Source organism: Rhea pennata, chromosome 15 (genome assembly GCF_028389875.1).
Source record: "Rhea pennata isolate bPtePen1 chromosome 15, bPtePen1.pri, whole genome shotgun sequence".
Classification (NCBI taxonomy): Eukaryota; Metazoa; Chordata; class Aves; order Rheiformes; family Rheidae; genus Rhea; species Rhea pennata.
The window spans coordinates 3,049,979-3,070,308 of NC_084677.1; the positions used below are offsets into that span (position 1 = coordinate 3,049,979).

The window sequence follows — 20,330 nt, forward strand, 5'->3', positions numbered from 1 at the left end:
TTTTCTGCATGCACATAAACAAACATAATTATAAATAATGTTGTGTATAAACATCCCAATCCTCAACCTGGTTGCAGTAGCGTGAGAAAAAATGATCTTTGCAGAGCGAGTGGAAAGTTAACTAATGGAGGCTCTGGCAGGGGCAGGGAGCGGGCTCCGAAGCCAAGCACGGCTCCCAGGAGCTCCCCGCCAGCCGCCTGCTTAAGCCAAAACGCTCCAGACCAGAGGGTTTCTGCCATCCCGGTCTGCAGTGGCGGCTCCAGAGACAAAGCCTCCCAGGTAACTGCCGGGAGGAACCGGGAAAGGGAGAGAAGCTCTGGTCCTTCGGGTCTTTCATTAAGCCATCGGTGTATTTGCACTTTTACGGCTTCAGGACGCAAGACGCCGCCGTGCCGATCTCGTCTGCCCGTTTGCACGGGGCATCAGTCAGTGCATCTGTCAGAGCCTGGAGGTCTACAGCTGGCCCTCGAGAGACGGGGAATTAATAGAAGTGTTGCTAAGCAATTCCTTGTTAAAATAAGAGTCACATTTTGATGCTTTGACTGTACGCAGCGGAAACTTTTTAGCCCTCTGTTAAAAGCAAAAATGGAAATTACCTTCTCTCTGGCAAACCAAATGCTCACGTGTATCATCTGATGAACTTCAAACGCTTTTGAAACCCTTCTCAGTACTGATTCTAAGGAATAGACACCAAAAACCGATGACTATTTCAGTCATGGTCTCTGTGATTCATTTAATGAAAACATAATCCCACACTTGCTATGTATTCCTGTTCCTACCTCCATGAATTGCTTCATCTTTTTAGCTGCAGTACCAGGAAACGGCATTTAACAGATTAACACGTTACCTTCCTTTTAAGGATAACTGCGTCTCAGTATACAGCTCTCTCTTCTGTAAGATTAGTGGCATGCCTTATAGTGATGTATTAAAATCTAAATTGTATTAATTTGCTCTCATTTACCAAATAGCTTTATATTAATCATTCTCCTTATTTATCTTTCCATCACTTCTGCTAATGTCTACTTATTTTAATAGCTTACCTCTTCCCAAATAATTAGTAAATAGGTAAGAAGTCAGAAAAATCATTGAGCCCTATTTTTCAACTCCAAACCTTTTCTATACCTTACATCCCCAAATAAGAGCTTGTATGAAATCCATTTGCATTGTGTGCGAGTGCAAAAGCGACCGTCACCTGTACACGAGGACAAGAATATACGGCCGCACTTCTTCAGCTAGAAAGCAAAGCTAACTCATATCCTTTCCCTGTCTGTCACGATGAACCCAGCGTTAGCTATTCTTTCTCAGTAATTTACTATCTCATTTTATAAACCTCTGATACCTTTTAAAGAGTTCCAATATTAAGAAAATAGTGCTTGTAAAACGAGAAAAAAAATTTATAGACTCACGCAAGTATCTACTAGCAGTATAGCAAGCTCATAAAAAAAGCTTTGCAGTTCAGGCTTGGCGTTGGTTCCTTTTTTTACTTAAACTGATTGGTGGTAAATTACTTTTGGGTTAATGCTTCTCCATAATCATCTCTTTCTTTCTCTTCTCTTTTTCTTATAAAACAAAATTTTCTCCATTTCCTTTAAAGACATATTAACTTGTTACTTTGCCAAAGATCTGAGAGCAAAGAAACTGGTATTCAGCTACTGCCATTCATTGGAAAGGAAACTGAGACCTACATTTAGGTTTCCTCATATAATAAAACATGAGGCCATACAACTTCACCAGACTCTGACTTGCTCTGTAAAATAAAATATTAACTGCAATTTCTAGAATATAATATAACAGGCAAATAATGGTAAAAAATAAAAAAATAAAAAAAGACCAGAAATATATTTATTGTTACTAACTAAAGTGTATTTTTGGGTACTTCTCTCCTAACTTTTCCAGTTTTTTGTTCTCCCTTTAAAATTTGAAATAATTTTCTAGTACTAATCTAATTTAATGTTTATGCAAAAAGTAATACAGTGCCTGCCATCAGTCCATGAGCTTTAGTATTCTTTAGGTCCTCATCCACAGATCTACCTTAGAACACATAGCTGAGCCCAAGATGATTTTCAATAGTAAATACTTCATCTCATCCTTAAAACACCACCATTGCCTTATCTGTTTGTATTTATGGGGAATGTTTTCTCACATTATCATTTTATTATAGCCAGTATCGCACTGCAGGCCTCTTCTTTCCCCATAGCAAAATATTCAGATCGAGTGAACTGGACAACAGGTAGTTTAAATCGCAAAGAGCAACTTAAAAACTAGCAAAAGTTGAGCACACAGTGACTACCCTAAGTGCAAATAGCATAACTGGGTTGCAAAAATGATGCTCCACTGAAATAATCAGACGTTACTATACCGGAATGTTGACAGTTACAGATAATACACAGGGCTACTTAACGCATCAACGGCAGCTATATACAACCACAACACGAGATCCTGGTCAAAACCCATAAACATTAGGAATTATTAGAGAGCAAATCTGAAAATAGACAAATATGAATGAAATTTAAAATCCTTTTCCTAGACAAAACCTGGCTATGTAGCTAACATAATACAAACTAACTGAGGCACCTTTAAAGAGGTACCCAGTAACCAGGCTGAATGTAGTGCCAAAATGTGTGCAACTTCAAATAAAAATGAGGATTGTTACTGAAATAATAATAGTTGCTTTTCCTATTTTGCAATCTTAACTTGCTAACAAATTATTAAATTAAAAACTAACTTCAGAGAGCTTTTTATTCCTCCTTGAAGATTCTAATAATTTCATGATTAAAATATTCATCTCTGCTGAAATGAGCAAAGAGGAGGCGAAGTAGAAGAAGATAAACACCCTCACTCGGGTACCAGCATCTGGTAAATACAAACCAGATGATCAAACAGGTTCTGACAAACCTGCAAAACACCTTTCAGTTAACTGAATTCTCACAGCTGTGAAAGTTGAAATGCTACATGCAAGTAATAATTCTACATCACAACTCACTGACATCACCGCCTCCGAACCCGAGACCTCCCTCCCCAAAGAGGCACAGGCGGATGCTCCTGCAGCTGCTGGCGAACGGCGAAGCCCAGGACGCGGAGTTACTGGGCTGATCTTTAACTGCAAGCGGAGCGGCTTTTCCAGCGAGTTTACCAGGCGCTCGAACAGTGGAAACGCTTACCCAAGCGGCGCGCCAGCCGGCCCCGAGCCATGCCAAACAGGGTTTATCTGCTTTCCTGAAGGAACCACCGGTAGTCACGTTTGCACGATAGCAGATAGAGCATCTAACAAAGTGCTGTCCTCTCCCACTCTTTGGGAAACAGCAGAAGGAAAGCTAGGAGTGTTTAACTGGGTATTTTGTCTTTCTAGTGAACCTCTACTCCAGCTCTGAGGCTGCAATAACTCTCACTCCACACATACCTATGGGCATGTCTGCTTGGTACTGACTACAAACTCACTTTTTTTTTTTTTTTTTTTTTAGATCTTTTTCACTGCCTGCAGCGATAAACTAGACAGAAATTTTTGGGGGGAGCAAAACATCTGTTTCCATAAACACACCGCAAATGAACAGTATCATTTTCTTTATGCTGTGGGACAACTTCTGCAGGACTGCTGTGTATTGCACTTCTTTAGGGTGCAGGACCAGTGCGCTCTTGCTATCCTTCCTCTTACTACAAGGACAGGCTTGAAAGGCTGAATCTCCCCCTTAGCACATGGACCTGGTCTCTCAAATTAAACCGGAGAGGTTAATGCTGTCAGGCCTGAAGGTCACAGACTCACTCACGAAGTCTCCGCACATTACCCCGTCCCTTCGCCTGGCCGCTTCACATCCGCGTGCTCCTTGCAGAGCCCCAAACAGTGGGCTTCTTCCCGTGCAACTAAGAAAGACACTTATTTTATTCAAATAACCTATATACAAAACGCTAACACGTTTCTACTACTTCTGTATGTTTCGTGAGCAACTTTACATGCAAGAGCAGTTACTGAGCACTTCAATATTACTAAGTAGAAACCAAAGGATCTCCACCTTGAGATCCACACCTCTCGAGAAACGATGGCCGAGTGACAGAAAAGCCACTCAATTTTATTGCATATCTCAATTCACATAAGCAGCTACCATGTCTACAAATAAAATGACATTTAAAAATTTCAGTTTTTAAGCCCTAAAAATATTCTTCAGATATGTCCTGCTCTAGTACTGAATTTCAGCTTCTTATGTTCAGATATTTCATCAATACAGCTGAATCAAATGCACACAACTTTTATCAACATTTTTCCCTCATGCACACTGCAGGATCATGCAAGAAAACATTTGATGATTTTATAGAAAATAAAAGTAATTTTCTGCAACCTGAGAAGTTGCATTTCAGACAAAAAAAAAAAGAAAAAAGAAAAAGACCTACCATTGAAATGATAGAAACCGTTTTCAGCTCAGGGTAAACAAAAGCGTGTGATTACAAAATGCCTGGATTGTAATAAACAACCCTACCTGGAAAAGCACTTTGAATGTATAGACCGTATTTCCTGTGACTAAAATTAGAACGGGTAATTTATGAGCCAAGTTGTTATCTTAGGTCTCTGGAAGCAGAAACGATAATAAGAAACAGAATTTTATAGACTGGAAAGCCAAAAGAAACTCCAAAAAAGCCCAAACCCCAAACCTATCTTCATAATCTCAAAAGAAGGATTGCAAGGAGCCAGAGAAACCGGAGACATCTTCTGTCCCACAGAAAACCGCTGTTTTTCTTATGTCTCCTTTGTTTAGCAAAAGGCCTACTTTTAATCAGCTAGCAGACAACAGCAGGCTTGGAAAACGCTGATCAACAACATATGCCTAATTTTGGTGTTCAACATCTGCCAGTTATAAGGGGGGAACCCTGTATCCAAACCTACAATATACATTTGTAGTTAAACTGCCCGCACAAAGTTGTAGCCTGGTGTCCTATTCCTCCTTCAATTGCTTTTACCTTCTTCACCTGGGAGGGGAGGGAGGAGAAAAAAAGCAGAGAAAAGAAAAAGGCCTAGAGGAACCCACGAGGGAGATGTAGCTGGAAGACTGTGTTTGCGCAGCTACTGCTGGCTCAGGAATGTCTGTAGGTATGTGTATATATATTTAAGCAAAAAGAAAAATCCGAAGCTGAGTGAGATGATCCCCATGATTTCTCAGTCTTGCCATGGAAAAAGTCATCTCTCTTCTAAGGACTCCTCACAAAACTGGAGCATGATGCTCCAGTATTTAAGGCACGAAGAGGGCTTAAATCCAGTCCAAGGTTATCCAGGATTAACTATTAAAGATGATGGAGGAAGTCACCGGGGGCAGGTTCCCTTAGAGGCTTTTGGACAGTTCAGTTTGGCCTCTGGGACACAAATATTTCCATGCCAAAATCATTGCACACACAGAAACTTCTGACTTTCCAGATTGCTCTAAGAGCGTAGGAGTTGCTGGGGGGGGTGGTGGTGTAAATTGTGTATACTTCCAAACCTTCCTTTGGGTATGATCACACAAAAAGTTGCTTCTAACTTAGAACTGTATTTTATTCTGGGAGAGAAGTAAGCAATCAGAAAATTATATAGAGGATATATCTAAGGCAAGGACTTCAAACAATCTGTTTTATAAACCAAAGCTGTACCAACAGACAAGGATTTTTCAAGAAAATTTCACCCTTCTAGATGGGACAATTACATAAAGCCACAAACACTCCAGAAACAGCTAGAGCTTAGGTATTAAATTTTCTCCTGCCCACCTAACGGATGTCATGCCCTAGGAACTGCAGAGGACCAGTACCAGCCGCCGCAAAACACAGATGCAATTTAATATGGGGAACGGAGATAGACTCCACGTGCAAGTTTGGTCAGCTCAAGGCTGTCAGGGATGGGAACTTTTTATCTTAAACTAAAAAGACAGGGCCAGACCGAATGCAATTAGAAGTGCACTAGAAATTCCAACCTGCAGTATTTCACATGGCACTGGGAGATTTCACCTATCTTTCGGACTGGTATTTTAGAAATGACAAATAGCAAGCATGCACGATGCATGAAAGGATTCCAATAAAAAACAATAGTCTGCTGCAACTTGAGCCTACTTAGGCATCTGGTAACAAAGTGAGCTATTGTGGCTCTTGGTACTAATATTTTTTTAATGGAATCCAGACAAGAGCACGCACCAATTTAAACAAGATTTTAGAAGTCTGTGTTGCTCTACTGGTGCAATCTCCTTGTGTTGACAGAACTACAATTGGGCAAATTCTTTCCCTCTTGCATAATGCAGGTAGTCAGGATCCTACATGCTAAATCAGCGTTTTATTTAAACCAAGGCAATCCTACAGGCTAACTGTGCCCTCTCTAAAAGCCTTGTAACTTCATTGCTCTCTATGGACTTGTAGAGAATTAAACCTAAATCATAAGAAGTGGGTGCAAACATACTGGGAGAGATGGTTGGCTCTGCATGTGTAACTTTTTTTGGTTGCTAATTGTTAAAAATTTGCAATTTGACTTTCCAAAGTTCAAGTAAAAAGATGCCATTCTGTCATCATCATTTTTGAATACATTTTTTTTTAAAAATAATGGATAAAGTAATATTGAAAACACCCAGCAAACATCAACATTTTCACCTAGGTCAGAATGGGAATATCCCAGGCATCTTTGTGACAACATATAAGAGATCTCTAACTCACGAATTTCTAAACATCAATCACATACTGGTAAGAACAACCTTTCTCATTTAACTTTCCTCAGTATTGGGTATCTACTTGTATAATCTGTCACGTCTTCATATTACAGAAAACAATAACAAAATATAAACTAATTATTTGAGAAGATAAAGTAGTGTTTTAAGAAATGTACGCTATTGATTCTGCTAGTTACTTAAAGTCTGTTACAAACCTACCAGCTTTTCTCCATGCTTGTTTATTGGCACTGGGGTATCTATGGAAAGATGAGACCTGCACTCCGCAAGTAACTTTTAAAAAAGTTGATTCAAAAAGGGTAAAGACAAAAATACTCTCCAGAAAAAGAGAATCTTTGTGAGATTTTACTGAAGTGTATTCATTCAAGTTCGCTCATGCAAAACTTCATTAACTTGATTAGCCTGAAAAAAAAAATCACAACTCAAAAAAAAGTTTTATTCTTAAAGAATCAAATCAGAATAAATAAAAGTGTATATTACAGATAATTCCCACATTAAAAACAAGAGGCTACCAAATGTTTTTGAACTACATCTCTGCACAGTTTTCAAAGCAAAGAAAAAGATCATCACTTTCTCACCTGTCATCATAGTTTACCATCTGAAGAATTAATATTCGGATCAAGCGTTTGTTAAATACGTTTGAGTGCGTCTCATGAAACTGGTTAATAAGGATTATTTATTATTTTTCTCCCCCCAAAGGAAAAAAAAAATCAAACTCTGCTGCTCTCCAGTCCAAACTCAAAAGCTACTTAGCAAGTGAGTGAGTTTCTAGCAAGACTGTAAAGAGGTTGCTCTACCACGTGACAGATGGATTGGAGAAGAGCCAGCGTATTTCGACAAAACAACAATACAGCAATATAACTATCAATATTGCCTGCTGTGGAAATTCTGCTAGCATCAACATATTTATTCAAAAGGGCTACAAGGGACTAGACAAATAGAAATGATGTTGCACTACCGAATTTCAGTAGTTTCACAACTCCCCCAATGTTATGCCTTGTGTATTGTGAAATACAAACAGATATTTGTAATTCAAGGTAAGTTGTTAAGTTATTAATAACGTATGTAATGCTTGTTTACACATAGTTGACAGTTTTAAATGGTTACTAATTCAGTACTGAAAAAATAAAACTAATGAAAATAAAACTGCTGCAAGTGGCACTTCAGAATAACATTATATGGTAGTAGCACAAACGCTGGTGAGATGGTAAGGAGCAAATCCCTGAATGCATCCAGCATGTGAGTACGCATTACTATACAGTTGTATCTTTAATTAAAAAGTATTAATTACCCCTCTACCTTTTCAGCCTGTGTGTTTCATCTCCTTAATAAAAACATATAACTAAGCAACCCCTCCCAAAATAAAAGAATTCAAAAGTTGCAAAACAGAGCTAAAAAGAAAAATTTCCAGAATTATGTTTATTTGCACAGTCAAAGCCTTTCCAAAATCCCTCCCATTTCCCTGGCGCTTGCAGGTTTAGGCATTCTCTAATCGTACCACCGCACGTTCAGAGTCTCCCCAGCTCTTTGCACTATCTACAATTTCATGTCCGATCCACAGCGCAGATCCCCTCCTCTTGCACAGCTAAACCAAGAGCGAAGACATGCTTCTGCTACACATCGGACAGACCCTCAAGGATGCAACTGATTCTGCGATCACTGGATACGCATCTGCTTGGGAGACCATAACTGGCGACACCGGAAAAGAAATAACTTCACACTACCCGCAGCCTCAGATCTATTCCTTATTCTCCCTAAACTGCAGCTCCTCAATCATCTTCTCTATAAAATGTGTAAACATCAGTTGTTTGTTCTTCCCTGTCCCAATATTATATGAAGGTATTCGTTACCTCCTCTAAAATAAAGACTATCACGAGTGCAGAAATAATAGCAGCAGCAATTAGAACACAGAACTAGAGTCTCATCCAGCTCCTGATTTGACTTCTATAGACCAGATGTTTTCAGCCTGTGATCCTCAGACTCAAGGAACTGGCAAAGGATTTGTTAGGATGTATGCAAGGTAACTAAGAAAAACAAGCCTGCGAGAACAGACTTCTATTCCTCAAGCACGGCAAAACACCTACACTGACAGGAGTCTGCAAGCCAGAAGAGGTTGAAAACCACCTGGCAATGTAACACACACGCACAAAAAAAAAAAAAAAAAAAAAAAAAAAAAAAAAAATCTAGGACATTTTCTACCACCCTCTCCAGCTACACCAGTGTCCTGTGGCATCAACTACATTTCTTATTCCTAGAAGACGACACCACAGGCAAGAGGGACGACGATACCTCGCACTCCCCCCAGCTCTGGGGGCAGAGAACGAACTTACTGTCACACGTGTGGCCGTCGAGGGTTTTAAGCCCCTTAGCGAAAGCTTCAAATGCACAAGAGCCAAATAGCTGAGTCAGGGGAGATCAGAGCAAATACAGGCACCTTGCACAAAGATTTAAAAGTCTGTTAAACCTGGTCTGGCACATTCATTTCAAATGTTTTATTGCTACTCTGTTTAGTAACCTATACTACACCGAACGATACGCATGCTAGATTACTCATGATTATTATTTAGGCTAAACATGCCCATAAAATAATAGTACATACATAATAAATTCATTCATGTATCCAAATAGCAAACTGCCTGATAAAACCGATCTCATTCAAGACTTGTCACTCGTTGCTCAAATGAATTCTCTAACATTACGTAAGTCGCTAAATCCACCTAGGGCGAGCGGTTACATAAAATACAGTTAAGTAAGCATTCCCCAAATATAAGTTTGTTGACAAGTTACTTTGGCTTGTTACTGTGTTTGAAATGAGTTCATCCTCATACTAAGAGCTACAAGCCTTTGCCCGGTGCCGATACTCAAACCCAGTCTTTAGACTGAAGGAGATACCACCACTGCTCAGCCAAGCAAACAGAAAACTTCGAGGGGCATAAAATGGACTTGGGTGAAATAAGCTCTTCTGCTGGGCCAAGGCTTGAGGGTTTCACAAACCAGCCAAGCCTGGCTGTCAGCCTGCTGCGTACCGAGTCAAGCCCCCAACGACCAGCTCCTCAGACAGCTCACGTCTCATATTGGATTTCTTCATCTTTTGAAAAAACATTCAGAGTTTGTGCTAATAACCAGATGATTACACTTCAAACTTCCCCTGGGCTAAAAGTTATTATTGGAGAGTACAGGAATGTGTCTGGAAAGCAAAAACAACTTGAGCGAAAATCCGTGGGCTCCGAGCTGGCGTAAGAAAGATAGTGGACTACTGAAGCTCATCTCCTCTCAAAACCACAAAGAAGTTGCCCACTACCTCCCCTATTTAACACACTGGTGAACCAATCTAGTCCTGATCAACTCTTTAGAAGAAGCTTCTCTATTCTACAAAAACATATCCTAAACAATGTTTATACTATACTAACATGCTAGATAGCCAACTACCCTGAGTAACTGTTGATAAATTGATGCAAGAGATGGAAGCATCAGGACACACTGAATACTTTGTATTTTGGAAAGACATACACTTATTCAGAGTGATTCATTATAGTTAAAGCAAACTTAACCTGACTTTCTTCACCATACTCAAATCTAGGAACCTTTTATCTGTAAAGCTGGGTACTTTCAATAAATACACAAAAAACTCAGCAGTATATTCTTTAATCTTAACCTGCACTCCTAACATTTAAACATGTTGTCATTTTGCAAGGTCAGCTAGTTTCAAGATTTAAATGATTGCTTTTTACTGTATTTAAAAGTTTTGATATGATTTTGTAAGAGACAAGTGTTCCACACAAGTAAGTCTTGATTTAAAAAATTGGTTCAACAAAAACCAGTCTTTAAACAGGAAAGTGCTCATGCGGAATAACTCTTGAGAAGCTTTCTTGATGGTTGAACACTACTGCGCAACAGGTTTATTCACAGAAAGTTTTTATTGCACAAGTTTATTGTTGTGCATGTAAAATCCTGCATCACCCTCCACCTTGTAATGCCTGGGCATCTTCAAGAAGAGTATTAAACTGAAATGAATATACATAGAATATATACACATATACAAAGTCTGTTCTCTTTCTCCAGCCTCTCTGCAATCGAAATTACAGCACATGTCAAGAAACAGCAACAAAAGTAGCCCTGTGAGTTCACTATATAAATAGGCCCAGGTAGCTAGGGAAGTTATGGTATGAGCTCCCAGGCAGCGTTAGGACAGCTTTTGGTTGGGGTGGTGCTGTACCTGCAGAGCTTAAATCCCTTCTCATTTCCACGTGGAGCTTTTAGGAGCCTCTCCATCATTCAGCCTCTTTGGAGCAAGGTGTAAAGGACATGCAGAAGACAAAAGATCGCATTTCCAGTCTCTAGAAGAAGATTATCATAAAACCTAGTGATTTAATGTAACCATACCTGTGATAAAAACTGCAAAACAACCTAAAAATCAAACAAAAGAAAAAACAAACAGAAGCAATTCCTCCTCCACTAGCACCTAAAAAAGGCTCTTGGCCCAACCTTGCAGAATGAAACAAAAACTGAAAGTCTAAAAGCTTCCCCCACTGCTGCTTTCGCTTCTGTGCTGCTGTTGCTATTTACTGCTAGAATGGTATTAGAATTGGAAGTGACATCTCCCTGATACTCCTTCCTTGTACTTCTACTGAATCACTTTCTTAATTAAGTTTTTTATGATTTTTTTGAGCATACAAGTATTTAGAAACAAAATTCCTCAATGAAGAATGAAGCATTTTGTGGGATTACTCTTTCCCTGAGGTTAGGGATCAGTGTTTCTGAGAAACGTGATGAATCACAGTGGGTTTAGCTTACTCATCTTAAAAAAAAAAAAAAAGAAAAAAAGAAAAAGAAAAGAAAAAAGGGCTTTTTAATTGATAACAAGTAATTCTTTTTGCAGAATAACTAATCCAAGAAATACTATGAGCCTATTTGAATGTGAAAGAGCATACTTTCTGCTTCCTCCGCATTTGTATATATTATTTTATGAAAAGGGAGCATTTTGTAATCAATTACTGAGATTTTTTAGTATCCCCCTGAGATAAACAGTATTATCTCTTGTAGTTTAAGAAGTACTTGCATAACTATCTACAATATAGCAAGGCAGCTGCAAAATTCATGCAGCTGCACAGAAAGCTTTAAAAAAGAAAAATTGACAATTCTAAAATCATAGAATTTTGCATATCTTCCTTCAAGGCAACTGAAATTAAAAAACTGCTACTGACACCACAAAATGATTTTAAACTCAATGCAGGACACAGAAGTTAGTGTATAGATATTCAGTATATATATTTACCTGTCACTAACATCAAAATCTCAAATCACACAAGTCCACTTCTCACAATTTCCATCTCATTCTTATCTACAAGGTAGATAGTATTCTGATCTACACTTTATTGGCATTTTTTGCTCCTTCTAGATGGGCTTCTTAATGCATTTCGTTCCACCTATTCCTTTTGCATACTGTTCTTTCTTAACCAGCCATATGAAAATTATGGAAGAATTGCATCTGCAATTAAAGATCCCTCTCTCCAAAAGATTAGAGCTAAAAAGGGATCTAACAGAAGTGTTCTTTTAATAGAAGTTTCATCATTAAAACTAGTAAAGATTAAACAAATACTTTGTGAAAATAAAGCAGTTTAAAAATACAGAATTAGAATGCTGTGAGCACCATGTCAAGGAAAGCAATTTTTCTCCCCCAGAAATAAATCATAGGATCTCTTAAAAATACAACAAATAACAGAAAAACAGTGCATTAAGGTAGAAGCATAAACATATGCATTGCTAATACAGCAATCTTCCACTGGAGTTTATATATAATGACTGCTTTTATCTGCAGAAAAATCAAATGTCATATCAAAATGGTCAGGACAAAATGAATTGCATGATGCAGTTAATACTTATCTTCATGAATGAAAAAGGTTCCACTACTCTTCCAGTTCAGAGCTGCAGATCTCTGTTGAACAGAAAAGGCCCAACAGTTTATGTGCAAGAGTGGCGGTTTTTGTGCCACTTGAGACAAAACTTCAGTGAGCTAGGAAACATCCATTGATGAGTCTTAGGAAAATGAAACTAAAATGAGTAACATTATCCTCCTGCAGAGCACAGAATCCAACCTAAACCAAACTTTTAGTGTTAGCCAGTAATTCAAAGCTTTTTTTTCCAAGTTAGTTGCCCAGTCCAAGAAAGGACATTTTTAAATGCCGTGCCCGATTTCTCATTTGACTGGGCCATTACAATTTCCTGCAAGAGTCCATTTGGGAAGTTCAAATAGGGGTGTATAAACTTTGACCGAGAAAGGAAATACTTTTCTAATAGCTACTGGAGGGAGCCACTGAATCATATCTATCTACCAAAGCTCTTGCACAAGTGGGTGTCCTGTTTGTAGAGCATAGAGAAAGTGAATATGCAGAATATGGAGATCATTCAACTAGCTTTTTTTTTTTTTTTTTTTTTTTCCCCCAAAAAAAAGAATTCTTCATATCAGGGATATACAATCTTTTTATTTATGAAGCATCCACGATCTGAAGAAGTCAGCTCTGGTTTTGAAAGGAGTTGCACTTTTCATCTTTTATGTCAGAAGCCTAGGAGTTGTTTACCTCCTGGAGGAAAATGGATTATTTTAAGCCTCCTCTCCCATTAGCACCAAAGCACAAGCAAAGCATTTGTCTCTTTAGCTGGAGTTGCATGGGGCATATATAGACTTTTGAGTCTTGTGCACACATCCAGAGTAGCTGCTCTTTCTCTGCGAGGCAAGAGCACATGCACAGAAGCCTGTGAAAAAAACAAACAAACAAAAAAACGCAGTCGTGCTCAGTGAAGCCTGAATTTGATCTTTGGTGTGAAGACTGCGTTGCTTTTAGATCACTGTTTTATCTCCTGGAGGGTGCAGCAAGTTCAGGCAAAGATTAGCCAACTCGGTGAACTGCTGTGAGGCCGACGGCAGCTGCTGTGCTTTGGTCGGAGTAACGAGGTGGTTGAGGAGTTCAAGTGAGGGGCTCTTATAACACCAGAAACCAAACAAGATCTCATGGAAAAAAAAAAAAAGGAATTAGTGTTTCAGGAAGACACAGAATAGCTATTGGTCCCAAAAGCAAATAAATAAAAACATTGGATATTGAAGTAAGGCTAAGCCAACTCCTGCCTGACGCACTACAGATGCTAGGCAAAGCAGGGGCAGGAGGCCGACTTCTCCCCGGTCAGGAGATGAACTAGTTCACCCGACTCAAGGATTAAGGTTCAGTTTTAAAAGTAGCAATTTTAAACGCTACAGTAACCATTTTAATCGCTCCCTCCCCTTTTATTTTAAAGCACGGCTGTACTACTAATACTGTTCAGCACTAATATTGTTGAAAATGCAATGGGAATCAGTATTTCGGGAGAAAAGAGGCAAGGAAGCAGGTAACGTTGACTCTCCTTCACCTCTCCCAAATGCATTTTCGACCATAACTCGGATACTCAAAATTTAAATCATCTCCAACTCCTTTCTTACACCAAATCCACATTATTTTTTCTCTAATCAGCTACCAAGTCCCTAGCTCTCATATTCTCAGCAACCCTTCCAGCGCTAGTTAACATAAGGACTAAAAAGCCCACAGCACTTAAAATCTGGGAACAGACCTCACAGCTCAAAATTTGCCAGGCAGATTTTATCACTTTTTCACAGTTAAGCAGAAACTTCCCATTTTGAATGTACATGAAGCAGCTGCATATTTTCTGGTTTGAAAGAAGATGAAACTCTTTTACTAAGTACTAATCTGTACATTTACAGGTTGACAGAAAGTCCAGAACACTATTTAATGAAACGTGATTTAGATTCTGACTCTTCATACATACCACCACAGACTTCCCACTAAGAGCACATATCACATCTATACACTTTTGGTAAAACATTAGTTCATGTATTTAATTTGATTTCCTTTAGAAGCTTGCAAAAGTCTTCTGCATGATACCAAAAAAAAGTTGGAAAATGCCAGGTAATGACAAAACAAGGAAATCCTGTAAAGCCTTGCTTTTGTGGTAAAATCAGTTAAAATTCAAATCGAATGGAATACAGCAACCTAAGAAATTACGGTTCTAAATGACAAGCGTGTGACTGAATCTTTAGTAATCAGAAGCAAAAATCCCCTGGCCTCTTTAGCAGACCGGTTCAAGTTTGCAGCCTTACGCCTATTTATAGCGCTCTGCACATATCACTACAATAGCTGATTGTGCTTTGCAGCTGTTTTGTGTATCTAGAAGGGCAGGAAAGAACAGGCTGCACTTTGATCTTTCCCTTTTGTGGTGTTCTAAAACAACAACAACAAAAATGTCATTAGAAAGGACTCAATATTTCTGGATCGCAAGGGTACCCATTCCAAAAGCCATGGCTTACATTAAACACGCAAGACTTGAGCGCTAACATGGTCAATTGTTTGTCATTATTATAAATACAGACCGCAGAAAATATTTATTTTTGGAAGCATGCAAACTATTTCACCTACCATTAAAACATATGCCAAATCTAATTATAGGAGTCTTTACTCCACAAAGCATCTGTTGTTAAATGACACACACAGAAAATTAAGAGTCAAACTGAATGCAATTGCATCATAAATTATCAGGTAACACTTCTCAGGAAATAAAGTATTTGCTCAAGATATCATTTAGGGGATAAGAATGAACTACATAACCTGTAAAACCTGTTGGTATTAAAGCTTTAAAAATATATACAAAAGCACTGTTACGACCACTATTATAGCCAGAAATATGTATTATTCATGAAAGTCAAATCAATGTTTCCTACATTATGAAGCACACAGGCTCTTAATGAGTTCTGGAATTACAGGAGTATTTATCAGACATTCTTGCCAGAACAGTAATATACATACTGCTTTGCTTATGCATTATTCAACCTTATTAGCTGTTGCTTTAAAAATATACTGCCCTACTATTTAAAATATATATATATATATAATTATGATAAAATCATCACAAAAACTGTACCAGATGTTAACCAATAATTACCTTTATTATTTCTTTGATTTTAATTTTTGACCATGTTGAGCAGAGGAAAAGCTGTCAAAGAAAACACAGTCTGAGTGTGTGCTGGTGTTGTTTTACTGGCAGCTTTTATAAACAGCAATGACTATTTGGACTTTTCACGCATAAAAATGCTCTTTCAGGACCGTTGTTCAAAAAAAATCAGAAAAAAAGAGAGAATTATAGCCACAAAATAAAGATCATCATGAGCAAGTTACATTCTTACTATGTGTATCACTCTAGCATTTAAACATCTGGAAGAAATTAGCTTTGTCAGAAAAATCTAATTTTTTGGCAACAGAGAGAAAGGAAATGAGCATAAAGCAAGCACCTGCAAAAGACCTGACCATACTGTATCTAGACTCCACAAAGATCATGTCTAATCAGTTACTGATAGTATTCACACATTGCAATGAAATGTAAAACGTGATATAAATGTGATATAAGCTTACAACAGCTTTCTAAATGAATTTGAATAACTCATTTCCAAACAGTCACATTAAACAAAGTACATGAATATGTTTAAAACATAGCAAATGAGCAGTCTGTAATAAATATTCATGTTTTATAGTAGTCTGCAGGGCAGCCTTACTCTTACATACTTTGCAAATGCTGGTCCGAGGTTCTCAGAGACAGCAAATAAACAACAAATTACGGAATCGATGATGGGAAAGTAGCACTAGGCTGCAAGAAAAACAGAAGCTTAAAAGCAGGAGAAGACAAATCTGTAACAGGAAAGTTTGAAAGAACATATTTTTGGTATGTGTTAAACAGCCTTAGAATTGAACTATTAGCATAGCACATTTGATAACTATGAACAAAGGTTTCAGACTTTTGAATATGTAAGATGGTATGTTAGATAGTCCTTTTAAAAATTAATCATAAAAGAAAACATTGTGATATCTTTTCTTGCCTACAGATTTATTTCTGCACTGACTTATATCTCTGTTGCATCTATCTCATTTACTTAAGTGAAAGACTCTTGGCAACAGACACTTTTTTTTAGTCTTTGTAGAGCATTTAATATTTTTGATCTTTATTGAGACTATTAGGCATTACCATGATATAAATGTAAATACAATAATTTACTACATAAATTACTGATATGAGGGTAATAATAAAAGTACTGCTATCTCATCCTCATTGGGGGTATAGGATTGGTAGAGCAAGTATTCATTTCTAAATATGTAACTTATGTTTTACCGTACACTTACAGATAACTACCAGAAAAACTGGAGATTTTTTTCTTTTCTTGGCCACAGAAATTTTTAATAATCATTTATTTTTCAATGTATAAAAATTACTGATATCATTTTGTCAGACAACAGTATGACTGCAGGCCTTACTTGGTTACATGTTCATGTTGTTCTCAGCTACCTTTTCCAATGCTGTGATAACCAGATGACTAAAGTTTCAAGAGAAGCCCTTGAAGTTGCCCTTTATCATCCATGCACTCTTGACGGATCTACCTGTTCTTGTTTTTGTTTTGTTTTGTTTTTAAAAAACACCCTTCTAAGTGTTTCAGAAAGAAACCAACAGAATGTAATATATATTTTGGCTACCACCAAAAGAAGTTGCTACTAAAAGAAATAATGCAGTACAGTGCTTTACCAGCAGAAAGCTCCTGGTCCTGAAAGGGAGACTCCAAACCACAACTTAAAATCTGATTCAGTGTTAATAGGCATTATTAAAGAAAGAGTAAACATGAGAAATTTTGAGCTGACAAAGACAGCAGCAGCATCTATGGAGACTATAATAATTATAGTTGTGCATATCAATTATATATTTATTAATCTGTTCGGAGCAAGCTACATTTCAAAAAGGTTAGAAAAATACCCTGAAAAGCTCCAGTGTATTCATTCTGCCATGCAATCCAAGAATTTCTGTGTTTCAAAAACAGTATTTTAAGACCTACAAAAGCTGAAATTTAGAAAGATGATCTGTCACACTATTTTGTTTTACAAAACTTTTAGTCAATACAGGTTTCACATGCAAAACAAACTTTCCAAGGCAGATAGATATCTACAGCTGTTGGTGGAATTCTAGACTATGCTAGTGTTCAGTTATTGTAACTCTTTTCAACAGAGGTATATCTCCCTATAACATCATTTCTAAAGTAAAAAATGTTAAACATTAAGTTCAAATGTCAGGTTGGTTCAGTCTGAGCTAAACTTTAGCTTTAAGTAGCGTACAGCTGTTGTGCAATGTCAGAGCATGCTAAAAGCTTCCATCTCCCTGGTTTCGTGCCCGTATGGAAGCCAGCCAGTCTTGATGACACAGATATGATACAGTAAAGCTTGTGTAATTACTGCTAAACACAAGAACTGTGTTAAGACAATATTCAGGATCTTTCTTAAATCCACAAGAACGGGAGAGTTTCTCATTACGCCTGCACCTCACACCAGGTGACAAGGTGCTTCAAGAAACAAAGTACGACAAAAATCTGATTCTTGCAAAACACGAGTGCTAAAGATCAACTTCCAAAGAGAGTGAGAAAAACCAAACTCCACTTCCTTGGTGAGGCGCCTAAGATGAAAAACGTTAACTAACTGTATCAGCAAGATGCAATGCAAACATCCCCCACCGAAAGAAACATCTTCTATGCAACCAGCAGCTTTCCGAATTTGAGCATAACACCGTTAACATCCAGGCAGAAGTCCAGATCTTGGAATTTAAGGTCGATTCAAGTATTAGCATTTGATGAAGCCAGTTCCCACTGTCTGACCGGTTTCTTAATTTTTGGATTAGACATACAACCCTAAAAGCAGCGTGGATAAGCAGCCCAGGGCTAAGCTTCCCTGCCCATTGATTTGTGCTTGCTGACCGGCAGATTGGAATTTGTCACCCAGATGAGTGACAAACACGTAAGGGACCTGAGGTACAACGAAGGTCAAGCACTTCTTTGCGACCAATTTTAGATATACTTTCTAAAATACGGATATAGCTTTGTAAAAGACACTGTCATTTGACAACCAACGTTGCTGACTAACGGGACTCTAGAAATATTTTTACAATTAAAGCATTACGCACAGTAACCACTATTTAAACTTCAATATGTCAGGCTTAAATATTTACTTTTCCACTTGGTTAGTTTACATTATATGCCAACAGATCGCTTTCTTGCAGCATTTAAAGAGAAGCCTATAGAAATTTAAAATTCTGTCAGCAATAAGGAAAAACTGTTAATACAGAAAAAAATCCAATTAAATGACAAGGAGGAAAAGAAAAACAAACTTTTTTGCTTTTTTACTCCAAACTGATCTTTGCTGTAAAGATGAATGATTTTTGAATATTCTGAGTTTGTTTGGTATTTCCTGTATTCTTCAAGGTAAAATAAAGACATTAGAAAAACCCTGTTGTGAACTTTAAACCTGTATCTAGGTTTTAAATCGCTACATAGTGACCACTCATGAGTTGGCAGCAATACATTATTCTCCTGCCCTATGGGATCTAAAGAGCTAACAATTCTAGTTAGTGTAAGTAAATGTTTGCACTTTTAATCTGTCCAACATCACAGAGCTGTATCAGCAGAGTTATTGGACAGTTTTCCCAGAAAGCAAATGGCTGTATTTTGACAAGAAGTTTTGTTTCCTTTTATGGACCACAAAGTCAGCGGCTGGGCAACGCGGGGCGGGGGGGTGGCCGATGCTTCGTATTAAGGCACCCTTATCCCCTGCGAAAACTTTCTTCGTGTAATTATCCAGATTCTTTCTTTACTATTGCAAAGGGGGGGGGGGGAACCTAGAGGATTTAAAGAACTGACCTCAATTATTTTCAAATGTGAAAGAGATGCTCTAAATAGATTATACTACTCTCTTTCAGTTTTGCTTATTGTAAATTCCATGAATCACAACTAGAACAAACTAGTATGAAAAAAGGTAATGGGTGCCTCTTCGCCCATCAGCGACGGGCTCCTTTTCTTAAAAGGAACCACCAACTGACTCAGTTACCTGCCGCTTATTCTGTCTCTTGTAAATACTTGCCTCTTTAAATCTTCAGGTTACTAAAAATGGCTAAAATGGATTTTGAAGAGTAAAAGGCCTTTAGACGCACCGCCAGTTCATCAAAATTCAGATTGTGCCACTTTCCAGACCACGTCCTATACGAAGTTAAAAGGAAGATGATGACTTTTCCAAATCAAGCTTCTGGCTATTTCTTCAGGAATGCTGTCCTGGTGGGATGTTAACCGGACAACGTGAGGAAGAAAAGAGGTTGGCGGAAGAGGGAAACTCCTGCAGCGTATCCGCTACCGACGGAAGAGCAACGCTGCCCATCAGCAGATATGCTACAGGAGCTTCCAGCTACCCTGCCCGAGCTACTCACTCCCATTACTTCATTTATTCCCATTGCTTTAGCTTTTCACTTCTTCAGTCGTATCAAACGCTGAATCAACCCTTTTTTATGGCTTCAATCTAAGGACTCCAAAGGGAGTGGAAACCTGGAAGGAAAGACGAGAAAGAAGGGAAGGGGCACGGGGAAAATTTAAGAAGCTGGAGGCAGTGAGGGAAAAACTTCGGACTTTATTGAAGAAGGTGAAACAAATGTTCAAACTGCAACTGGAAAGCCAACACCATTCAAACGTTCTGATCTACGCAGAGCGGGGGGCTGGCCAACGCCAGGCAGCTATAAGGATGCTGTCTTTTAATCAAATTAAAAGTTACACTA

At 38.2% G+C, this 20,330-nt stretch overlaps 1 protein-coding gene across 2 annotated transcripts in view; it reads right to left on the minus strand.

Moving 5' to 3' along the window:
* Positions 1-20,330, minus strand: part of ADCY9 (adenylate cyclase 9) — a 96,394-nt gene that overhangs the window by 53,847 nt on the left and 22,217 nt on the right. The window lies entirely within an intron of this gene.